This window comes from Lepidochelys kempii, chromosome 2 (genome assembly GCF_965140265.1).
Source record: "Lepidochelys kempii isolate rLepKem1 chromosome 2, rLepKem1.hap2, whole genome shotgun sequence".
In the NCBI taxonomy this organism is placed as follows: domain Eukaryota; kingdom Metazoa; phylum Chordata; order Testudines; family Cheloniidae; genus Lepidochelys; species Lepidochelys kempii.
Window position 1 is genome coordinate 40,274,139 of NC_133257.1, and position 21,886 is coordinate 40,296,024.

The 21,886-nt window shown below is 42.4% G+C and overlaps 1 protein-coding gene across 16 annotated transcripts in view; it reads right to left on the reverse strand.

The window, feature by feature from the left end:
• The window catches only part of VPS13B (vacuolar protein sorting 13 homolog B), a 921,287-nt gene that overhangs the window by 756,629 nt on the left and 142,772 nt on the right, over positions 1 to 21,886 (reverse strand). The gene's annotated exons all lie outside the window — the stretch shown is intronic.

A 21,886-nucleotide genomic window follows, 5' to 3' on the forward strand; every position in this document is an offset into this window, starting at 1 on the left:
CATCACATTATTTTTCCATTTACTGCTTTCTTTTCTGCCCTTCAGGGTACTCACAATTTTAATGACAACTTGAGAGTCCTTCCTGTTTATGAGATAAAACCTTAGATAGTAAACGCTTTGGGACAAGAAGGTTACTATTTTTTCATGTTTGTACAGCTCCTAACTCAATAGGGCCCTGAACTGAAGGTGCTACAGAAATACATAATGGAAAAACACTGAAGTTAATGGCTGATGGCTGTTTCAAAATAAACTGAGAGACGAATTCTCTGACAAACAATAAAAACACAAACTAAATAACATATGGCATATATTCCAGGAACAAAACCCCTGTTGACCAGAAGGGAGGGAAAAGAGACAAGTATTGAAGTAAATAAGAATGGTATGATCTTGCTCCCACTGACGTTCATGACAAACCATCCAGTGACGTCAATGGAATAGAATTGAGTGTGAAGGAAGAAAATGAGTTGAAGGTATTTTTAATTGTTTTTTTATTTTGAAATAATTTCCCATTTTATATACCCATTTTCATTCTTTTCTATATGGTTCTCCTTCCTGCTCTGCACCCAATCTAAATTTTGGGATTTCCCTGTTACAACTCACGTAGGCAGAAGCAGAGCTGGCCATCTTAGTTACTGACAAATAGCCTGAATATATTTACAATATAATGTTGCCTAAATATTATCACTACATGTGGGCATGTTGCTTCATGGGGAGGGAGGAACAGTCACTGCCTTAAAACAAGTGAAAATCTAAGAAATTAAAATAATTGACCAAAGGAAGAGGAGGAACAGGACAAGGAACAAGGAAAACAACGAATTATTGTGACTTTTTTTTATGTTGTATATTCCTGTATCTTATGGGTCTTGATATTTATTTTGAGAAAGGGTAAAGGAAGAGCTCAATAGAAGGCCCTGGATTAGAGCTCAGCAGTAGAAAGCTAACAAAATAAGTGAATTTTGAAGAAAAATCTAAAGACGTCAAGTGACCTGATTTTTAGGAAGAAAGAGGACTCTCCAGGTTTGAAGGAAAGAGGCAACATCACAAAAGGTATAAGTAGGAAAAAGAGGAAGGAATCAACACAGCACAAAATGTAGGAATAAAACAAGGAGTAGAAGGAAAAGAGAGGTAATAAAAAGCAAGGTTGGAAAAATACACCCTTCTTAACTTATTAGAAAGCTTTGCTGAGTTGAGTACCATCAACTCCTGCAAATCTGAGTTGCCATTTAAATAAAAGGTTTTAATCCTTATGGTTGTTCAGATCACCTTGCAAATAGGAGTACCATGTAAACTAATGCAGTGCTATCTTCCAAAATCTGCAAAAATCCGCGGCTCAAAAAAGAGGAGGTGGGAAGGAGAGGAGCAGAAACCAAGAAGAGAAGGGAAGCCAAGAAGGGAAACATGGTATATAAAAGTGAAAGCTGTTGTAAGTTACAGCTGCAAAGTTTCAATACAAAGTTCATTTATAATAATTTATAATTAAATATAGACAGGAATATAAACCATACACAACTGTTTCATCCATTTTAAATTGCAGTGTGAGATTTGAGAGGACAAGGCAGCACAATCTTTAAAAAAGGGAAGAAGGAGGATCCTGGGAACTACAGGCCAGTCACCCTCACCTCAGTCCCTGGAAAAATCATGGACCAGGTCCTCAAAGAATCAATCCTGAAGCACTTACATGAGAGGAAAGTGATCAGGAACAGCCAGCATGGATTCACCAAGGGAAGGTCATGCCTGACTAATCTAATCGCCTTTTATGATGAGATTACTGGTTCTGTGGATGAAGGGAAAGCAGTGATGTATTGTTTCTTGACTTTAGCAAAGCTTTTGACACGGTCTCCCACAGTATTCTTGTCAGCAAGTTAAGGAAGTATGGGCTGGATGAATGCACTATAAGGTGGGTAGAAAGCTGGCTAGATTGTCGGGCTCAACGGGTAGTGATCAATGGCTCCATGTCTAGTTGGCAGCCGGTATCAAGTGGAGTGCCCCAAGGGTCGGTCCTGGGGCCGGTTTTGTTCAATATCTTCATAAATGATCTGGAGGATGGTGTGGATTGCACTCTCAGCAAATTTGCGGATGATACTAAACTGGGAGGAGTGGTAGATACGCTGGAGGGGAGGGATAGGATACAGAAGGACCTAGACAAATTGGAGGATTGGGCCAAAAGAAATCTGATGAGGTTCAATAAGGATAAGTGCAGGGTCCTGCACCTAGGATGGAAGAATCCAATGCACCGCTACAGACTAGGGACCGAATGGCTAGGCAGCAGTTCTGCGGAAAAGGACCTAGGGGTGACAGTGGACGAGAAGCTGGATATGAGTCAGCAGTGTGCCCTTGTTGCCAAGAAGGCCAATGGTATTTTGGGATGTATAAGTAGGGGCATAGCGAGCAGATCGAGGGACGTGATCGTTCCCCTTTATTTGACATTGGTGATGCCTCATCTGGAGTACTGTGTCCAGTTTTGGGCCCCACACTTCAAGAAGGATGTGGATAAATTGGAGAGAGTCCAGCGAAGGGCAACAAAAATGATTAGGGGACTGGAACACATGAGTTATGAGGAGAGGCTGAGGGAGCTGGGATTGTTTAGCCTGCAGAAGAGAAGAATGAGGGGGGATCTGATAGCTGCTTTCAACTACCTGAAAGGGGGTTCCAAAGAGGATGGCTCTAGACTGTTCTCAATGGTAGCAGATGACAGAACGAGGAGTAATGGTCTCAAGTTGCAGTGGGGGAGGTTTAGATTGGATATTAGGAAAAACTTTTTCACTAAGAGGGTGGTGAAACACTGGAATGCGTTACCTAGGGAGGTGGTAAAATCTCCTTCCTTAGAGGTTTTTAAGGTCAGGCTTGACAAAGCCCTGGCTGGGATGATTTAACTGCTTCGAGCAGGGGGTTGGACTAGATGATCTTCTGGGGTCCCTTCCAACCCTGATATTCTATGATTCTAAGTTTTTTTCTCCCTGGTTAGTGGATATTAAGTCATTTTTTCAAGCTCTGATAAAAGGAAACAAGGGCAGAAATTAAGCAAAGAAGAATTAATTAAGATGAGATCAAGGGATTTCAGTTCTGTGTGGAAAGAGATTCAAAGTCAGTAAAGGAAAGGGGTCACATGACTGAATGGTGGGAAAGGAGGTGGTTTCAGTTTATCCCAAATGTTGCAACTGAAGAGGAACCAGCTCAGGAGACTGAAGAAGTTGTTGTTACAGGGTTAGTGTCAAGAGACCACTATAGCATGAAGCAGAGCCAGGAAGAGAAAAAACTATTACTAACCTGTTCCTTAACTGATGTTCTTCATGATATGCTGTACATGTCTTTTCGACTTTTGGTGTGTGTGCCTTCTGCGCATGATTGTAGGAAATTTTTATCCTCAGTGGTACCATTTGGAGCAGCTCGAGTGCCCACTGCTGCTGCACACCCCCCTATGTGCAAGAATAAAGGCCAGAGCCACCCTGATCCCCTCAGTTCCTTCTTGTCAGAAACTCCCACATGAAGGGGCAAGAGGGCAGGTTGTGAAATAGACATGTGTAACATATTTCGAAGAACAACAGTTACAGAACAGATTAGTAACCATTTTTCCTTCTTCGAATGATTACACATGTGCATTCCGCTCTTGGAGACTAACAAGTAATGAAATTAGGAGGTGGGATTGAAGTCTATCTGAATAAGGACTGGAGGACAACTTGCCCAAATCTGTCCTCGTCTTTAGAATGCTGAGTGATGTCATAATAGGATGCAAAAGTGTGTACTTAAGATGAAGCTACTGTCCTACAAAGGTCTAGGATAAGCATTTGAGCCAGAAAGGCTGCAGAGGTCACTTACAATCTTGTTGAATGTGGTGTCACTCTGCTTGGTGGTGTAACACTAGCCAAGTTGTAGCACAAACGAAAACAGTTGGCTAGTTCTCAACTCCCTGACATTTGTGTGTCCAAAAAGTCCTTTATGGACCATTACCCTTGCCTATGTAGAGAATCCAGATGAGCCCCCAAACCCAGAGCAGATGCTGTCTGTCGGTACCTCATGTCAATGAAGGTTAACGTAGGACAAAGGGAACACCTACCACATACGTGTACAGGGTTTGTCCACCAATCCAGAGAGGCTAAAACCTGAGAGGGTATCCACATCACAAAGCTTCCAGAGTGAAAACTCAAAGAGAATACGGAGGCTAACCAAATCTGTAGTTCCCTGAGGCGCAACCTGGCATGACAGACTATGTATATATGCAAGAGGCCACATGCTCCAGAAGCCTCAGACAATTCCATGCTCTTGTGTTTAGGTGAGCCTTGATACCTAAAATGATGGATCAAATTGTCTGAAATCTTGGCCATGGAAGGAAAGCTCTAGCTTGAGTTAAGTCCAGGACTGCTCATATGAATTCTATCCTCTGAACTAAGGACAGGATAGACCTCTCTGTGTTGATTAATAGTCCCAGTGCATTGAAGGTTGACTGGATAAGACTTACACTGGATAGTACCTGAACTCTGAACCAGCCTCTCTCAAGCCAGTTATAAGGATACACTTACACAGCCAACTTCCTCAGAAATGCAGCTACCACTGCCATACATTTTCTACAAACTTGTGGAGCTGTGAAGAGGCTAAAAGGGAACATTATGAACTGGTAGTGAGATTGGTTTACCAAGAACCTTAATACTTCCTACAGCCTTGATAGATCACTACATGGAAGAACACATCTTATAAGTCAAGGACAGCCTACCCATCTCCAGGAAGGGAATAATCGGAAGCCAGCCAAACCATGAGAAACTTCATATTTTTCAGATATCTGTTGAATTGAGGCAGGTCTAAAATCAGTCAGACTTCCCTTTGCTTTCAGGTAAGTAAATAGTGGGAATAAAAACCGAACCCTCTATGACACTATGAAACCCCTTTTATGGCTCCCAATTGCAGGAGATATTGTAACTCCTGGAGGAGTACTTCCTTATGAGAGTGGTCCCTGAAGAGGGACAGAGAAAGAAGATGGGAAGGAGGGACAGAAACAAATTGAAGGGTGTATTCCATTTCCACGATGCTTAAGACCCATTTGTCTGAAGAAATTCGGGACCAAGAACCTAGGAAGTAGGATACACTATTTGCAAACAGAGAGCAAAGAGAGGCTGGAATTTTGGAGAATGGTATGGCATCCCTAACCAACCCATCAAAATGTTTGTTTAGCACCCCCACAGAGTGTCTGGATGAATCAGGAGCTGCTGCAGTAGGAGGAGGACATGGTCCGTGCCTATAACCTCTACTCTTTCCTTCGCAGATCTTGGAGAAGCACAAGAATAGAATATCAGTGGGACTGCTAAGGATGAAAGTGTTTTCTTTTCAGGGCCAATGTATATATACCCAACATAACAACATTATCCTGAAGTCCTTTACACCATGAAGTTTCTCATCCATCTCTAACTGACGGAGGAATGACCCTTCAAATGGCTGGTCCTGAACAGTTTGCTGGACTTCTTACAGCAAGCCCAAAGACTGCAGCCATGAGCAGCCACACATGATAATGGCAGAGGCCATGATCCTAGCAGCCCATCAGCACCATCCAAACTGGCCTGTACTGATATTCTTGCCACCAGCTTCCCTTCATCTACCCGTGAAAATCTTGTTTTGCAACCTTCAGCAGCTTATCCTTAAACTTCAATATAGAGTCCCACATATTAAAGTCATAACGCCGTAATAAAGCCTGTGGGTTGGCTATTATAAGTTGTAACCCAGCTGTACAAAAGATTTTTCTACCAAACGGAACAAGTTTTTTGGCATCCTTTGATTTAGGAGTAGCAGCCTGCTGTCCCTGGCATAAAAATGCTCAATGCCTTGGGAGGATACACAGTAATGAGGCTCAGCCCTCTTAGGTGTGGGAGGAGGGGTTTTGCCACAGGGCCTTGATGGGTGGGCTCTAAAATTGCCTCATTAATCGGTAAGGCCACACAAGACAGGCCAGCTGTGGTTACAATGTAAATAAGTCTATGGTACAACTCCCCAAACTTCCCTCCACTTGGATATCCAAGGCTGAGGCAACCCTTTTTAAGAGCTCTTGGTGTAAGACTTGGTGTTATCAAGTGTAGGTTAGGACACTCCAATGGATACTGCTTCATCTGGGGAAGAGGAGTATAGAGCTAACAGAGGTTGAGGCTGAGGACTTTTGCTACACTTGCAAGTTTGAGTGCATTAAATCAGCCCCGGATGCCCTAATTCCTGCGGTGTCCACACTGGCACGGCACTTAGAGTGCCTGGACTCTGCGGCTGGAGCACCCCTGGTAATCCACCTCCACGAGAAGCATAGAGCTTGCTGAGCCCTGGCTGAAACGCCTGGGTGTCAGTGTGGATGATGTTTTGCATTATTGCACTGTAATTGGCCTCTGGAAACGTCCCATGATCCCCTGAAGTCAAGTGGCCACTCTGGTCATTGTTTTGAACTCGGCTGCGGGCATGCGGATATCCCCTTTCAAAGCTCTGTTTCTGACAGCCGGCATGTTATCTGCTCCAGGCCATAAAGCAAACCATTACTGTGGAATGCTCTTGCTGCAGAGGCAGGCATTTGTGCGTGTGTGAGAGAGAGAGGGAGAGGCGGGGGAGGGAGGGGAAGGGCTGATGTTGGGGTTTCCCCCTGCTGCTGTCTGAACTTACAAGACAGCATACTGATACACTCTGCCCCGCAAAACAGTCTCTCCTCCCACATACACACAACACACTCCCTGTCACACTCCACCCCACCCCCCATTTGAAAAGCATGCTGCACCCACTTGCATACTGGGATAGCTACCACAATGCACTGCTCTCTGTGGCGTTGCAAGAGCTGCTAATGTGGCCACGCCACTGTGCTTGCAGCTGACAGTCTAAACACACAGCTGCACTTTCCCTGCTGCTGTCTCCGAGAGATGGTTTAACTCCCAGCACTCTACATTTGCAAGTATAGCCATAGCCTGAGTCTCCTCTGGCAACTGACTCACAGGATCCCCCAAACTGTTACTTCCTGCTCAGTACTGGGTGTGAGATCACAATGAACTCAACAAGAAAACTCCCCAAGGCTAATCAATGAAACTGAAGGGCAGTAGTGTGGGGAGGACATGGAGATGTGAGGAAACGCCCATGGGTTCTCACAAGGCCACTGAAAAGGCATTGGACCTCAGTGCCTTACCAGCCACACGTTCCCATCAGCACAGTCTTCAGGGTCTTGGAAGTATCCTGGGCAGTTAGCTCTAGGAGGGGAGCAGTGAGATGCACTACTCACTTGTGAGACATAGGAGCCAATCCCTGAGTCAGAAGATGAAAAATCAGCTTCCTTTGACCACAGGGTACCACCAGTGATGGGACCAGTGCTGAGAACCCAGAGACAACTGAAGCGAGGCCATGATTGCCAGTTTTCCCCTTGACAGTACCATAAGATGAGAGCTCCAAGAGATGACAGACTGATTCTGTACCAGGTGCTAGACTGAGGGAGCTGAGATAGTGTGTGCTGATGGTACCAGCGGAGCAATTTTCTGTACCACCAGGGAAACCAGCACGGACAAACTCAAGTCCCTTGTTGCTGCAAAAGACTTTGGCATGGATGGTACTGGCATAGTTTCTTACTGGTGAGTAACAAGACAACAACACTGCAGAAACTGAATGCACCTCTTCAGATACTTGACTCAACAGTGACTACCCAGTCAACAGTGCCTCCTTAGCCAACAACCGAGATGAGGAGTGCTTAGATTTTGAATGCACTCTGCTTGAGTCTCTGTCTCCCTGCTTGGTAAACTTACACACTGTAGATCTCTCCTGACTGCTTCCTTAAAAGCCTTGTTTCCTCCTTGGTACTGGAGATAGTGAGCGGTGCCAGGACTCAGCCAACATTGAGGGAGCATGTCTCTCAGAAACTGAAGTACTCTGCGCCCTCTCCATGCAGAAAGGCTCCAAAGGCAGTCTCCATCAAAAGAAACTTCAGCCTGACATCTCTATCTTTTTTTGGTGTTCGACTTGAAGTCCTTACAAATTTGACAGTGATCCCATATGTGAGATTCATCCAGACACATTAAACAGCTGGAGTGCAAGTCACTCTCAAACATCAGCTTGAAAAATAGAGCTTGAAGCCCAATGACCAAATCATTCCTCATATGGAGCGGAAAAAAATATGGAGCTGAAAAAAAATTTTCCCTCTGAACAAAAATTTTTATCCACCAACAACAACAATGAACCAACAGGTAACAATCTACAAAAATAAACAATGTGGCTGATGTGGTTAGGTCCTATGATGGTGTCCCTTGAATAGATATGCGGACAGAGTTGGCAACAGGGTTTGTTGCAGGGATAGGTTACTGGGTTAGTGTTTCTGTTGTGTGGTGTGTAGTTACTGGTGAGTATTTGCTTCAGGTTGGGAAGGGGCTGTCTATAAGCGAGGACCGGCCTGTCTCCCAAGGTCTGTGAGAGTGAGGGATCATCTTTCAGGATAGGTTGTAGATCCCTGATGATGCGCTGGAGAGGTTTTAGTTGGGGACTGTAGATGACAGCTAATGGCGTTTCTTTGTTGGGCCTGTCCTGGAGTAGGTGACTTCTGGGTATTCTTCTGGCTCTGTCAATCTGTTTCTTCACTTCAGCAGGTGGGTATTGTACTTGTAAGAATGATTGATAGAGATCTTGTAGGTGTTTGTCTCTGTCTGAGGGGCTGGAGCAAATGCGATTGTATCTTAGGGCTTGGCTGTAGACAATGGATCGTGTTATGTGGTCTGGATGAAAGCTGAAGACATGTAGGTAAGTATACTGGTCAGTAGATTTCCGGTATAGGATAGTGTTTATGTGACCATCACTTATTTGCACTGTAGCGTCCAGGAAGTGGATCTCTTGTGTGTACTGGCCCAGGCTAAGGTTGATGGTGGGATGGAAATTGTTGAAATCATGGTGGAATTCCTCAAGGGCCTCCTTCCCATGGGCCCAGATGATGAAGATGGCATTAATATAGCACAAGTAGAGGAGGGGCGCTAGGGGACAAGAGCTGAAGAAGCCTTGTTCTAAGTCAGCCATAAAAATGTTGGCATACTATAGTAACCATGTGGGTACCCATAGCAGTGCCGCTGACTTGAAGGTATAAATTGTCCCCAAATCTTAAATAGTTGTGGGTAAGGACAAGGTCACAAAGCTCAGCCATCAGGTTTGCCGTGACATTATTGGGAATACTGTTCCCGACGGCTTGTAGTCCATCTTTGTGTGGAATGTTGGTGTAGAGAGCTTTTATATCCATAGTGGCTAGGATGGTGTTTTCTGGAACATCACTAATGGACTGTAGTTTCCTCAGGAAGTCAGTCATGTCTCGAAGATAGCTGGGAGTGCTGGGAACGTAGGGCCTGAGGAGAGTCCACACAGCCAGACAATCCTGCTGTCAGGGTGCCAATGCCTGAGATGATGGGGCGTCCAGGATTCCCAGGTTTATGGATCTTGCATAGCAGATAGAATACCCCTAGTTGGAGCTCCAGGGGTGTGTCTGTATAGATTTGTTCCTGTGCTTCTTTAGGGAGTTTCTTGAGCAAGTGGTGCAGTTTTCTTTGGTACCCCACAGTGGGATCAGAGGGTAATGGCCTGTAGAATTCTGTGTCAGAGAGTTGTCTAGCAGTCTCTCATTCACACTCTGACCTATTCATAATGACTACAGCACGTCCTTTGTCAGCCTTTTTTATTATAATGTCAGAGTTGTTTCTGAGGCTGTGGATGGCATTGTGTTCTGCACAGCTGAGGTTATGGAGCAAGTGATGCTGCTTTTCCACAATTTCAGCCTGTGCATGTCAGCGGAAGCACTCTGTGTAGAAGTCCAGTCTGTTGTTTCAACCGTCGGGAGGAGTCCATGTAGAATCCTTTTTCTTGTAGCATTGGTAGGAAGGTTTCTGTGGGTTAGTGTGCTGTTCAGTGGTGTGGTGGAAATATTCCTTGAGTCGGAGATGGCAAAAGTAGGATTCCAGGTCACCGGAGAACTGTATCATGTTTGTGTGGGTGGTGGGGCGGAAGGAGAGGCCCGAGATAGGACAGACTCTATAAAAAGAGAAGCCCCACCATTTCTCCAACTCTTTGGGCAGAGGTGATAGCCACTAGAAAGGCCATCTACATTGATAAACGAATGAGAGAAGTAGTAACCATTGGCTGAAAGGAAAAAATTGATAAGGCATAAGGAAATACATCCAAATTGGAGTGGGTTCCTTAACTTGAGGGAAAAGGTTCCCCAATCCTCTGAAAAACCTCACAGCTGTGGGATAAGTGAAAACTGAGAATCCCTCAACTGAGGAATGAAAGACTGTTATGACCGCTAGGATGGAACTAATAGATAATTCAGTCTTTTGAACTATAGAAGGTAATCCCAAAATGGTCGATAGGGACTACTGAGCAGGTGGAGAACATCTCTGAATACACCAAATGCTGAATCTTTTCTGAAGATAATGTATCTCATGGACTCCTTTCTATTGTTCATTAATACCTCTTGTGTCTCCTCAGAACAGGAAGCCTCTATTCCCATGAACCACTGAGGAGCCAAGCTTCGACATGAAGAATCTTCAGGTCGGGGTTAAACATCTGACCAGCAAGGGAGACTCCATTTTATCAGAAAAAAGGAGGTCTCTGGAATATATGAATTCCTGTGGTGTCACGTAAGTGTGAGGTACAGAGCCACTTCCACTGTTGGTACTGAGGACATAAGCTTTTCTAATAGGTCTCTCCTGGTAAATATAGTCAGTACCAATGAAGATGTCTTAAGAGACACTGAGACTGTATGACAGGCATGGCACTTACCTGGTACCAAGAATATCTAGGACGATGATGTTGGTACAAACGGCACCAAAGGACATGTAGGTACTGCCTTCTTAGAAGAGAAGTGCTTAGACAGCTGTGGTGCAGTGCTCTGCTTCTGCAGTATAATCTCAGTACCGAAGCATGTTTGGTGCCTCCATTTTTAGAAGAGTAGGGAGCACCGCACATGAGGTCGGTATTGATGGCACTTGAAGCCTCAATGGTACCTAGACAGGACATGAGGTCTCTAAAATGGTCTTACTTGGAGGAGTCAGACTTCTTTGAAGTAGGCTCCTCTTGAGAAGAATATGTTCTCTTCATATGGGTCTTCTCTGAAGATTTACCATGAGCAGATCCAGGTGAACATGTTGAAGTCAAAGGGGCACTGTGCTCACTGCCAGACTGATGTCTGGTAGAGAAGGAGGCGTCCTGGCCTGGATCTGAGGCCAGATAAAGAGAACATTCCATCATTAAAAGTTTTAATCTTATCTCATGATTCTTCCTAGCCCTGCTCTTAAAAGCAGAGCAGATGGAGCATTTTGAGGAATATGCAACTCCCCCAAGGAGAGGATATAATGAGAATGCCCATCACTGACCTAGATAGCTTCCCAGGAAGAGAGGCACTGTTTAAAATCCAGAGAGCCTGGTATACCCCAGAGCAATGGTGATCTGAGGAGGAAGTTCTTCCTCATAAGAGGGAAAGGATTGAGACCAATCCCTCTAAAAGAAAGAAAGAAAAAGAGAGAACAAGACAGAAAGAGACAGACAGACAGACAGAATAAGAGTATTTTCAAACAGAAAGGCATACTAATGCGCCGTCTAAGGCCAAGGCTGCTGAGAAGGAACTGAGGGTGGTTTGACCATGCAATCCCATATAGCCTCGGCACAGGGCATGAGGATGCTTAGGGCTCACACACAGATTAAACAGGCACTACTAACCAAAAATCTCTGATCAAAGGCACATGAGGTGTAAGCAAATGAGGTGAAATGGAGCAGCTCTGGGGTCACTACTTGAAGAAGACCCAGTTTTAACTGATGGCTTTTTGGGGGGAATTTAGACACTTATCCACTAAGAACTGGATATAAGCCATCCATTGGTTTCATACAGGCAACAGGAAAGCCAGCAACTGGAAACTCCTGATGTTGATCTGAGCCAGCTCTGAACCGGTGACCCAGAGACAAAAGGGTTTGCATTCCATTACCAATCTCAAGTGTCACAGAGGGAGCAGAAAACAGTGTGAATCTACAGAGGGGAGGGAAAGTCTCTGTCCAAATTGATTTTCTGTACATCTTAAAACAAAAACATGGGTCACATAGAAATTCAACTTGAGTTTTGAAATTGACTTTTTTTTTCCTGACTGTTCAGATACTCTATTATCCACTATAAAAGATAACCAGTGCATATAAAATTCAAGTAATATTTTTATCACATCCTAATCTTCCAAAAACACAAACTAATGTCTACTTTTGGTTTAGTATTTTTACTAGTAAGAATTTTATAGAGATACTAACAACAACCTTATGTTTTGACTGTGTGCGTCCATATACGTTGACAGTGAGAGACTGTTTTGTCCCAACACATACTGCACAGCAGTCAAAACCCCCACAAAAATTACTTCACCACCACCAGAGGAAATAAATATTTTAAGCCATAGTCATTTTCTCCTTTTAAAAAACCCCACAAAATATAACTGGATTGAAGTTAATACCTCATGCACATGAATAAGTTCTCGACTAGAGCCACATGGGACACATACAATGGGCAAACATATGAAGATGAAATAGTGATGGCTGTGATACTGATTTAAAAAGAGGATGAGAGGGATACCTAGCCAAACGCCCAGCTGTATTAAAATACTTTCCAAACAGGAGTTTTATCCAAACCACAAGAAACTGCAAATATTTAGTAATTACTATATTAGAAGGTTTTAAAAAAAAAACATCTTTTCCAGCCAGAAGCATTGAACTATAAAAGATGACAAGCTAGTGCTCACCCTGCTAGCCAAAGTGGGGCGTGGGTGGGTTCAGGAGCAGTGAAGATGCCCTCTGGAATAGGGGAAGGAAACACTCAACTGTGAAGAGCTAAGGCAGCATTCAAAGTAACCATTTTTCCTTTACTCCCACCAGGCTCATCAAAAGAAATTTTGGGCCTGGATACATTATATTTCCTGGGATCCCACCCCTCCCATTTCACTTTTTGTCACACAGATGTTTTGGGGGGGGTCCCCTTGACCTCAGGGCCCTGATACAATCATCCCTCCCTGCATGCTTTCAGCCTGGATTCCCACCATCTGTTTGCTTTTGGAACCTGGGAGTTGCTTCTTTCTTCCCCTTTCCTCCTGTTACAAGGCATGGGGAAGAGGAGAGTAACATGCTGCATCTGGGCTTGAGCTCTGGGGTCTGTCTCAGCCTCTTCCACTGTCACCAAGCAGTGAAGCTGGTACTGCGCAAGGTGATTGAGTCTCATGTAGTGGCAGTGGAGCATGAAGGGGGTTGATACAGCTTGCTGCCTGGACTGGGTAGCCATTATGGGCTTCCTGTTTCAGACCCATTCTTAACCTAGTTGCTGGATCTCTGGTAATTGTGGTAAATAACTGCTGAGTAGTGATGCAAACTAAAAGCTTTAGATTAGTGAGGCTGAGCAAGAGCTTCAGGGGCAAAGCTGCAATTATCTATTCCTGTAGCTTTGAGTACTGGATAAAAAGATGAGTTTTGCCAGCCATATCTTTTATCAGTTTTGGACTATGAAAGGAAAAGCTATAAAACACACAGCTGTTGGTGTAATATTATAGAATTACATGCAGGGCATATCTGAAGACTTTTTACTTATTAAATTCATTGGGGAGCAAAAACAGAGTTGATCAAAAAGTATTTAAATATATTGTTATAATTCATTTTTCATTCACGCTGAGCTTTTAACTGTTTACATTCTGTATCTTGTCCTGAGGAAGTTTAAGCTGCATAAAAAGCTTTAAATTATCATTCAAAATAGATCAAGTAGTCCTATCTAATTTACAACATAGATTTTTCATTTGCTATACATCAAAAGAGAGAGTGGGTGAACAAGTTAAAAAGGGGAAAATGGAAGGAAGAGACAAGGAAGGACCCAATATAAAACAATACTTACACTAATTCTCACATATAAAATTTACTGCAATAAATTCCCTAAAGATCTCTTACTTTTGCAATCAACATTTACATGGTTGACAATGCAAGCTTGATGCTGACCTTGGCAGTTCTACGGGCACAATCGTTATGTAAGCAAATGGGTTTTTGAACAATCTCAGGTTATTAAATCTAAACAGGAATCCTGTTAACATCACACACATTTTTTTCTTGCAACTTTCTGCTGCCCCAAATGTATTTATTATTGCCAGTACAGGGAAATTACCAGATTCATTTTTTGAGCAAATTCCTCAATGTGCTTCATACAGTTATCAGATAGCAGTGGTATCATACAGGTTCTTATTCCAAAAGAAGACGTATCATTTGGATTCACAATGTATATGACAAAAAACTCAAGTATCACAGAGTAACTGGTAATGATTATTGACTATGCAAGCAGTTCCAACTTTAGGTGTTTACATGCACTTACCTCGTGAAATGTAAGAAAGAATGTAGGCCTTGAGCCACCACAAATGTATGTGGACAGCAAGCAATGCTGATGAACCAATTTTTGCGTTATTGGAAATAATACCACTACCACCAAAAACCAAAATCCTATAGACCAAATTCTAGTCTGAAAGCCATTCCCCACATCCCCCGCTAAAAACAGAATTCCATTCTAGAAAACCTAACACCATGATAATTGCAGTGTGAATGCAATGTTATAACAAAGTCACATTATCAGTGGAGAATGCCTATATAAAGTTTCCAAATATTTTCCTCTTTTATACAAAAAGATCATCCATGGTTCAAATAGCATGGGGTCTAATACTGAAATATAGTAGGATTTTGGGACTATTATTGATTCCTATGTCAAGAGTAGCATCCAGGTGACTCTGGAACAGTTTCTGGCGGCTACCGGGCCAGACAAACAGATGACTTCTAGGCAAACAATACTCTTAAAGAAAGAAATTGTAACTCTCTTTCACTACTGAGCTGTCATACAGCCTGCTAGACCTGGAATGCTCTTTAAGTGTTCTGCTATAGTGAAGTTTCAGCTTCTGTTCCACAAGGTGCACTGTCTCAAGAGAGGTTTCAGAGTAACAGCCGTGTTAGTCTGTATTCGCAAAAAGAAAAGGAGGACTTGTGGCACCTTAGAGACTAACCAATTTATTAGAGCATAAGCTTTCGTGAGCTACAGCTCACTTCCTCAGATGCATATCGTGGAAACTGCAGCAGGCTTTATATATACACAGAGAATATGAAACAATACCTATTCCCACCCCACTGTCCTATTACCAGCAGGACAGTGGGGTGGGAATAGGTATTGTTTCATATTCTCTGTGTATATATAAAGCCTGCTGCAGTTTCCACGATATGCATCTGAGGAAGTGAGCTGTAGCTCACGAAAGCTTATGCTCTAATAAATTGGTTAGTCTCTAAGGTGCCACAAGTCCTCCTTTTCTTTTTGTCTCAAGAGACACTCCACATCAGAATCTTGTTTCCATTTGTTAGATTGTGTTTCCACACAGTCTCCCTATCCAAAATCAACTCTTTTAGCCTTTTATAAATTGAAACTAGCTAAAACCAGAGCTAACAAGTACAGAGAAAAGGGGGAGGGAAGGGGAGAAATAATCATCCAAACTTGTTAGGGAAATCCTGTTTAGCTAAAGAGCATGCCAAACTCATCCACCAATTTGATCAAGGAACCAGGCCACAAATACAACAAGTGCTGAACCAATAATGTGTTTGTTTTGACTCCTTTAGGTCAATCTAAGTCAAGTGATAGCAATTAGGCTTCACTCATAGGAAACGCTCAAAACTTGCCTACGTTTTGCAATTTTTTCAACCTAACAATTTTCATCTTCTTTTTAGGCAAATGGGTAACATATGGGGGTGCACACGTAGCTACATTACAGAAATCAAAACACAAAGCCTCAATTTTTTCCCTTTACAAGGCAGCTACATATCCACAGAAAACCCATTTAAAGAAAATGCGAGAGAAATAATCTCGTATTTAGCTTTATATGAGCAACTAATAAAAACAAATAAACCTGAGAGACAAACATATACCTCTCAAAATTCAAGAAAGCTAGCAGAGAGTTCGGTGTCTGTGACAGATGGGGAATATTCCTTTTGAGAGAAAATGATAAACAAAATCTGAATAGATCTGTACAATTCATCAACAGAAAAAGTCTCAACTCTGGGCAAAGTCATTGCCCAGGCAAACACCCACGGCAAAGCTATTGCCACTAAAAAGACAGTTTTTTAAAGTAAGAGGATGCAACAAAACTGACGCTATTAAGTTTACTGGTTGAGGAAGTTTTTATCTTCAAAATTAACTATTGCTTTGGTGATCATTTTAACACCCTGGATGGGGAGAGTGAGTGGAAATGAAGCCCACATGAGGAGGAATTAGGAAATGCTGCAAGGAATAAAATGGGTGAAAAAACATACAGACAGATAAAAGGAAGAAAAATGAAGTATCATATTTATTTATCATTATAGTGCTTAGCAGCACCAACCAAGATCAGAATTCCATTGTGGTAGGTACTACAGAGTAAGAGACTGTCCCTGCTCCAAAGAGTTCACACACTAAAAAGACAAGATAAACAAATGGTGGGGTAGGGGGATAACATATGGGCAAAGTATCAAAGTGATGCCTGGCAAATGTAATATTAGTTCCACAATTTTTAATTTTTATTTGTTATGGGAAGGCAGGGGGGGAAAGCTGCATGGAGCCTGGTGTCCCTAGGGAGGTGGTGGGGCGGTGGGGCGGTGGGGGGTGGTGGGGCGGGGGGGTTCACATCCTCTGCACAGTTCCGGGACCGGGGGTGCTTCCCTACCCCATTGTGTGGCTATAACTGCTGCAGCTGCTTGTCGTAGGAAAGGGAAAAAAACAAAGACCAAAAGTTACAACAGACCTAAAGAAAAAGGGACCATATTTTCTGACTGAGTGATGCTGAATGTGACAATAAGGTACTGATAAGTAAAAGTTGAATTACTGCATAATGGCCATAATCTACCATTGATATTTCTGCAAACCACTCACAGACATGAGCAGAAGACCCACTGTATGTGGTTCTAAATTTATACCTCAGCCCACAGACTAATTAATGGATTGTGGCTGTCTCCACAGAATATTTGATACCTGGTCCTTGGACATCAAGTTCATTGAATAAAAATTCCTTTTCAATGTCATTAGTACCATGCTCATCACCAAAGGATCTGAACACCTAAAGAAAGCTAAAGTGTGCAAAGATACCTAAAAAAAAGCCACTCATTGGCCCCTTTATGGGCTGAAACACCACTGTACAATGCTTAATCCCTTATGAAAGCCTCAGTCACTTCTATCCACAGAAGAGAAAAAGAAAGTAAAAAAAAAGAAGAGGAGAAAAATGCACTTTAAATGTACTTTAAAACCCCCTGGCAATCTCGACATCTTTATCTGGCAGGGTTTCAGTCAAAATAGAGAGAAAGGGCATTGTTCTCAAATATCACCACTCTGCACTCAGACCTCAGCAGGGAGCACATAACTGGGAAGGATCTGAGAATCAGTGTTGTTGCCATTGTCCACTCACTAGGATTGACTGTGCAAGCTGTCTGGTTCTTGCAGCACAGAGCTGTCTTTCTCGGGTAAGGTGAATCTACTCTGGCTTGTCCATTTTTACCTTTCTACGATACTCCAGAGTTTCATCTCCCCTTCTCCAACTTCAAAAGTTGCACTAGGTTTTCTTGCTGGCACAAATTCTTTTCAGCTGGCTGGGAGGGGATTCTATGACAAACTCTCTCCAATTCAGATGCAGTCAGTTCTCTGGATCTACTGTTAACCCTATTGGTTTTATCTCCTCATAGTAATACACTTCTTCTCCCTGAATTTTCTATAAGAAGCACTTGAGCATGCAGTTATTTCTATCTTAAAGGTTTGGGTCTCTTAAGGACTAGAATCATAGAACCATAGAGTTAGAAGGGACGACAAGGATCATCTAGTCTAACCCCCTGCCAAAATGCAAGATTTGTTGGGTCTGAACCATCCAAGACAGATGGCTACCAGTCTCCTTTTGAAAAGCTCCAGTGAAGGAGCTTCCACAAACTCCCTAGGCAGTCTGTTACATTGTCCTACTGTTCTTACAGTTTGGAAGTTTTTCCTGAGATTTAATCTAAATCTGCTATGCTGTATCTTGAACCCATTACCTCTTGTCCTGCCCTCTGCGGCAAGAGAGAACATTTCTTCATCTTTTTTGAAGTATTTGAAGACTGCTATTATGTGCCCCCTTAATCTCCTCTTTTCCAAACTAAACATACCCAATTCCTTCAGCCTTTGCTCATATGGCTTGCATTCCATCCTTTTCAACATCTTTGTCAGTCGTCTCTGGATCCTTTCCAGTTTCTCCACATCCTTTCTATACATTGGTGACCAAAACTGGACACAGTTCTCAAGCTGAAGCCTAACCAGCACTGAATAGAGCAATACTATCACCTCCTGTAACTTGCATTCTAACGCCTGTGTTAATGCAATCTAAAATTGCATTTGCATTTTTTGCAACAGCATCACAGTGCTGACTCACGTTGAGGTTGTGATCCACCACAATTCCCAGATCCTTCTCAGCAGTGCTGCCACCACCAAGCCAGTTATCCCCCATTCTGTATTTGTACATTTGTTTTTTCTTCCCTAGGCGTAGCACCATACATTTGTCTTTGTTTTATTTCCTTTTGTTGTCTATAGCACAGTTCTCCAATTTATCAAAATCCTTCTGAATTTTAGCTCTATCCTCCAAAGTGTTGGCAATCTCCCCAAGTTTTATGTCATCTGCAAATTTGATCAGTATGCTCCTTATTCCTACATCCAGGTCATTGATAAAGATGTAAAACAACACAAGACCTGGAACTGAGGGCTGCCCACAATAGTGTTCTGTTTAGTGCTGTAAAAGTGTGGCCTACCACTTTTCCTCAGGGCCTTTGTAAAACTATTGAGAAGTAATTTTCCTGGGTGCCCCTACTTAGCACCTACCAAGCAAAGAATGAGGAATTCCATTTCTTAGCAAATTCTTTTCCTCTGGAACAGAATGAAGATTCTTCGATATTTAATCAGATCTCCAGACTCTCTCCTTGACTTATTAAAGTCTGTATAAATACTTGAAAGTTGCACATCAGCATCACCTTTCATCCATTTTGTCCAGACCATCCATTTCCATACTCCTGTGTCCCAGCTACTGACACATTATACGTGCAAAGTTCAAAGCATAGCTCCAGCTGACTTCAAATGCAACTATAAGTGCTCAGTCTTTCTGCAAATCAGACATCCAGACATCCACACTTAGTGACCATCTGATAAAAATTCAGTTTAAGTAACTTGCTTAGCATCACATAGGAACTCAGTGGCAGAGGCACATATAGAATCCAGATCTTCAGAGCAGCATTCAAGTACTTGAATCACAAGACCATCTCTTCTCTTCCAGCAATCCCCTGCCTCATTCACTATACACCAACTTCAGCAAACAAATGAAGCAGGAGTCCTATAGAACAGTGCTACTCAAAGTGGTGGTCCGCGGACGGCTGCCGGTCTACGAGCCATCGGCTGCCAGTCCGCGGCGAGTTTCCAAGAAAGAAAGAACGAATAGTATAATTTAAAAATCACACTGGAATTCCACCAAGAATAATCAGTCGATAAAGTCGACAATATTAAATAATATTATGTTTTCAGAAGCACATATAATATTGACAATTATGCCATAGCGCTACAGCATGTTTTGCATGAGGTGTGCAAGCGCATGCTTATCCCACTCCTTCGCATATAAAGACCCCGCCCCACCAGCAGTTACCATCGAGAAGTTGAATAAAAAGTGTCATACGGATCTCTGCGTGTTTGTCATTTGGGACCCCGTCCAAACGCATTGATCTGAGAATGTAAGTACTAATAATATAAAATTTTAATAATTATTTTCTATCCTATCCCACCGTATCCCTTATGAGGTAGATAGAGACGATTGAGTACCACACACCTATAGCCAAATAGACAGTCCTCACTTCCTCCATATCCATATATTGTTTCATACATGCTCTCATTGTTCTTACTTATAGCCTTCCCCTCTTCTAGAATCAAACCTACGTGTTTCTGCCAGGAAGTTCTCGAAATTCCTTGCTTTCTCACTTCATATCTTTCAGACAGGTGAATCTTATTTTTGACGTTCATCATCCATTCTTTCCATACGTTCAAACCATCTTAACTCTCCAATTATTATCCTGTTTGCAATTTAATTTTAAAAAGTATATTATCTTCTTATCCTAACATTACTTACCCTATTAATCAATGTTCTCCTGCACATATTTCTCAATAAAAGCATTCCCACTGCATTTATTCGGCTTTCATCCTAATATCATAAATTAAGTATATACCGGGGGTAATGGAATTTATATTCATTATTTTTATGCCTAATTTACAGATGGCGAAGTGAGGTCCAACCAACATATTTATCAAGTAGAGACATCCGGTTGCTGAACACGCAAGTAATTCTGAATCAGATGATGGCAGTGTAAATGAAACTGAAGTATTGTCAACAAAAAGAATTCGTACTAGCTTTACTCGGAAACATTACTCCTCATACATTCAGTTCGGTTTTGTAGCCATGAATGATAGTGGAGTGCCAAAACTGCAGTGTGTTATTTGTGGCGATGTGTTGGCTAACGATGCAATGAAGCCGTCAAAGCTCAAGAAGCATTTAAATACAAAACATAATGAAATTAGTTCAAAGCCAAAAGAGTTCTTTGAAAGAAACCATGTTGATTTAAAAGATCTTTGAAGTGTCACACATAAATACTTGTGCTTTGCAAGCTTCTTATAAAGTAGTGCTTTATGTTGCTAAGGCTAAAAAGCCATACACAATCAGTGAAACGCTAGTGATAGGCTGTATTAAAGATATCTACATGGAAATGCTGGGCGAGCAGACAGCAAAGGAAGTGGCTCAGGTGCAACTTTCAAATGACACGAAAGCTCAACGAATTCACGATCTGGCTCACTATATGGACGATCAGCTCATAGGACAGATTAAATTAGCAAAGTACTTTTCTTTGCAGCTTGGTGAATGTACTGACGTTGCTAATACAGCAATTCTGATGGTGTATGTGCGCTTGAACATGAGGGTGATTTGAAGGAAGAGTTTTTGTTTTCTCCGTCACTACCAACAAAAGCAACTAGTTCTGAAGCGTTCAAGACTGTGAGCGACTACATTGTTAACAAATGTGGGCTGGACTCCAAGTTTTGTGTAGGCGTATGTTCTGATGGCACTGCCAAAATGACAGAATGGCATTCTGGAGTGGTTACCCAGATTAAGGCACTTGCACCCGAATGCAAGTCAACGCACGCCTTCCTTCACCGAGAAAGTCTTGCAACAAAAAAAATGTCAACAGAACTAATCAGTGTGCTCAGTGAGGTCGTAAAAATTATGAACGATGTAAAGGCGAATGCTTTAAATTCAAGACTATTCGCTGCATTATGTGATGATATGGGAGCTGATCATAATCAGCTCCTATTGCATGCCGATGTACATTGGTTATCGAGGGGAAAAGTCCTGTCAAGAGTCTGTGAGCTCCGAAACGAGCTTGCCGAGTTTCTTCAGGACAAAAAACCAAATTGGTCACAATTGTTCCGAGCTGTGGATTGGATAGCCAAACTGGCTTATTTGGCTGATATCTTTGCTATCTTTAATGATCTCAACACCTCCATGCAGGGAAGGATGGCTTTGGGTCTTAAAATGGCAGACAAGATCAACAGACAGAAACGAAAGCATGGAAGAGTCAAGTGTCAAGAGATTGTTATGACATGTTTCACAAATTAGAGACAATCATTGCCGATGCAGGCAAAGACCTTAATGTTACATCTCTATGAAACGTCATCAGTGAACACTTGATGAATTTAGCAGAACGTTTTGAGTTTTACTTTCCAGCAGAAGAAGATCCACAAAAAGGGACTGGATGGATCTGAAATCCGTTTATTCCATTGAAAGATGACTTAACTGACACTATGGAGGATAAATTGTTGGAG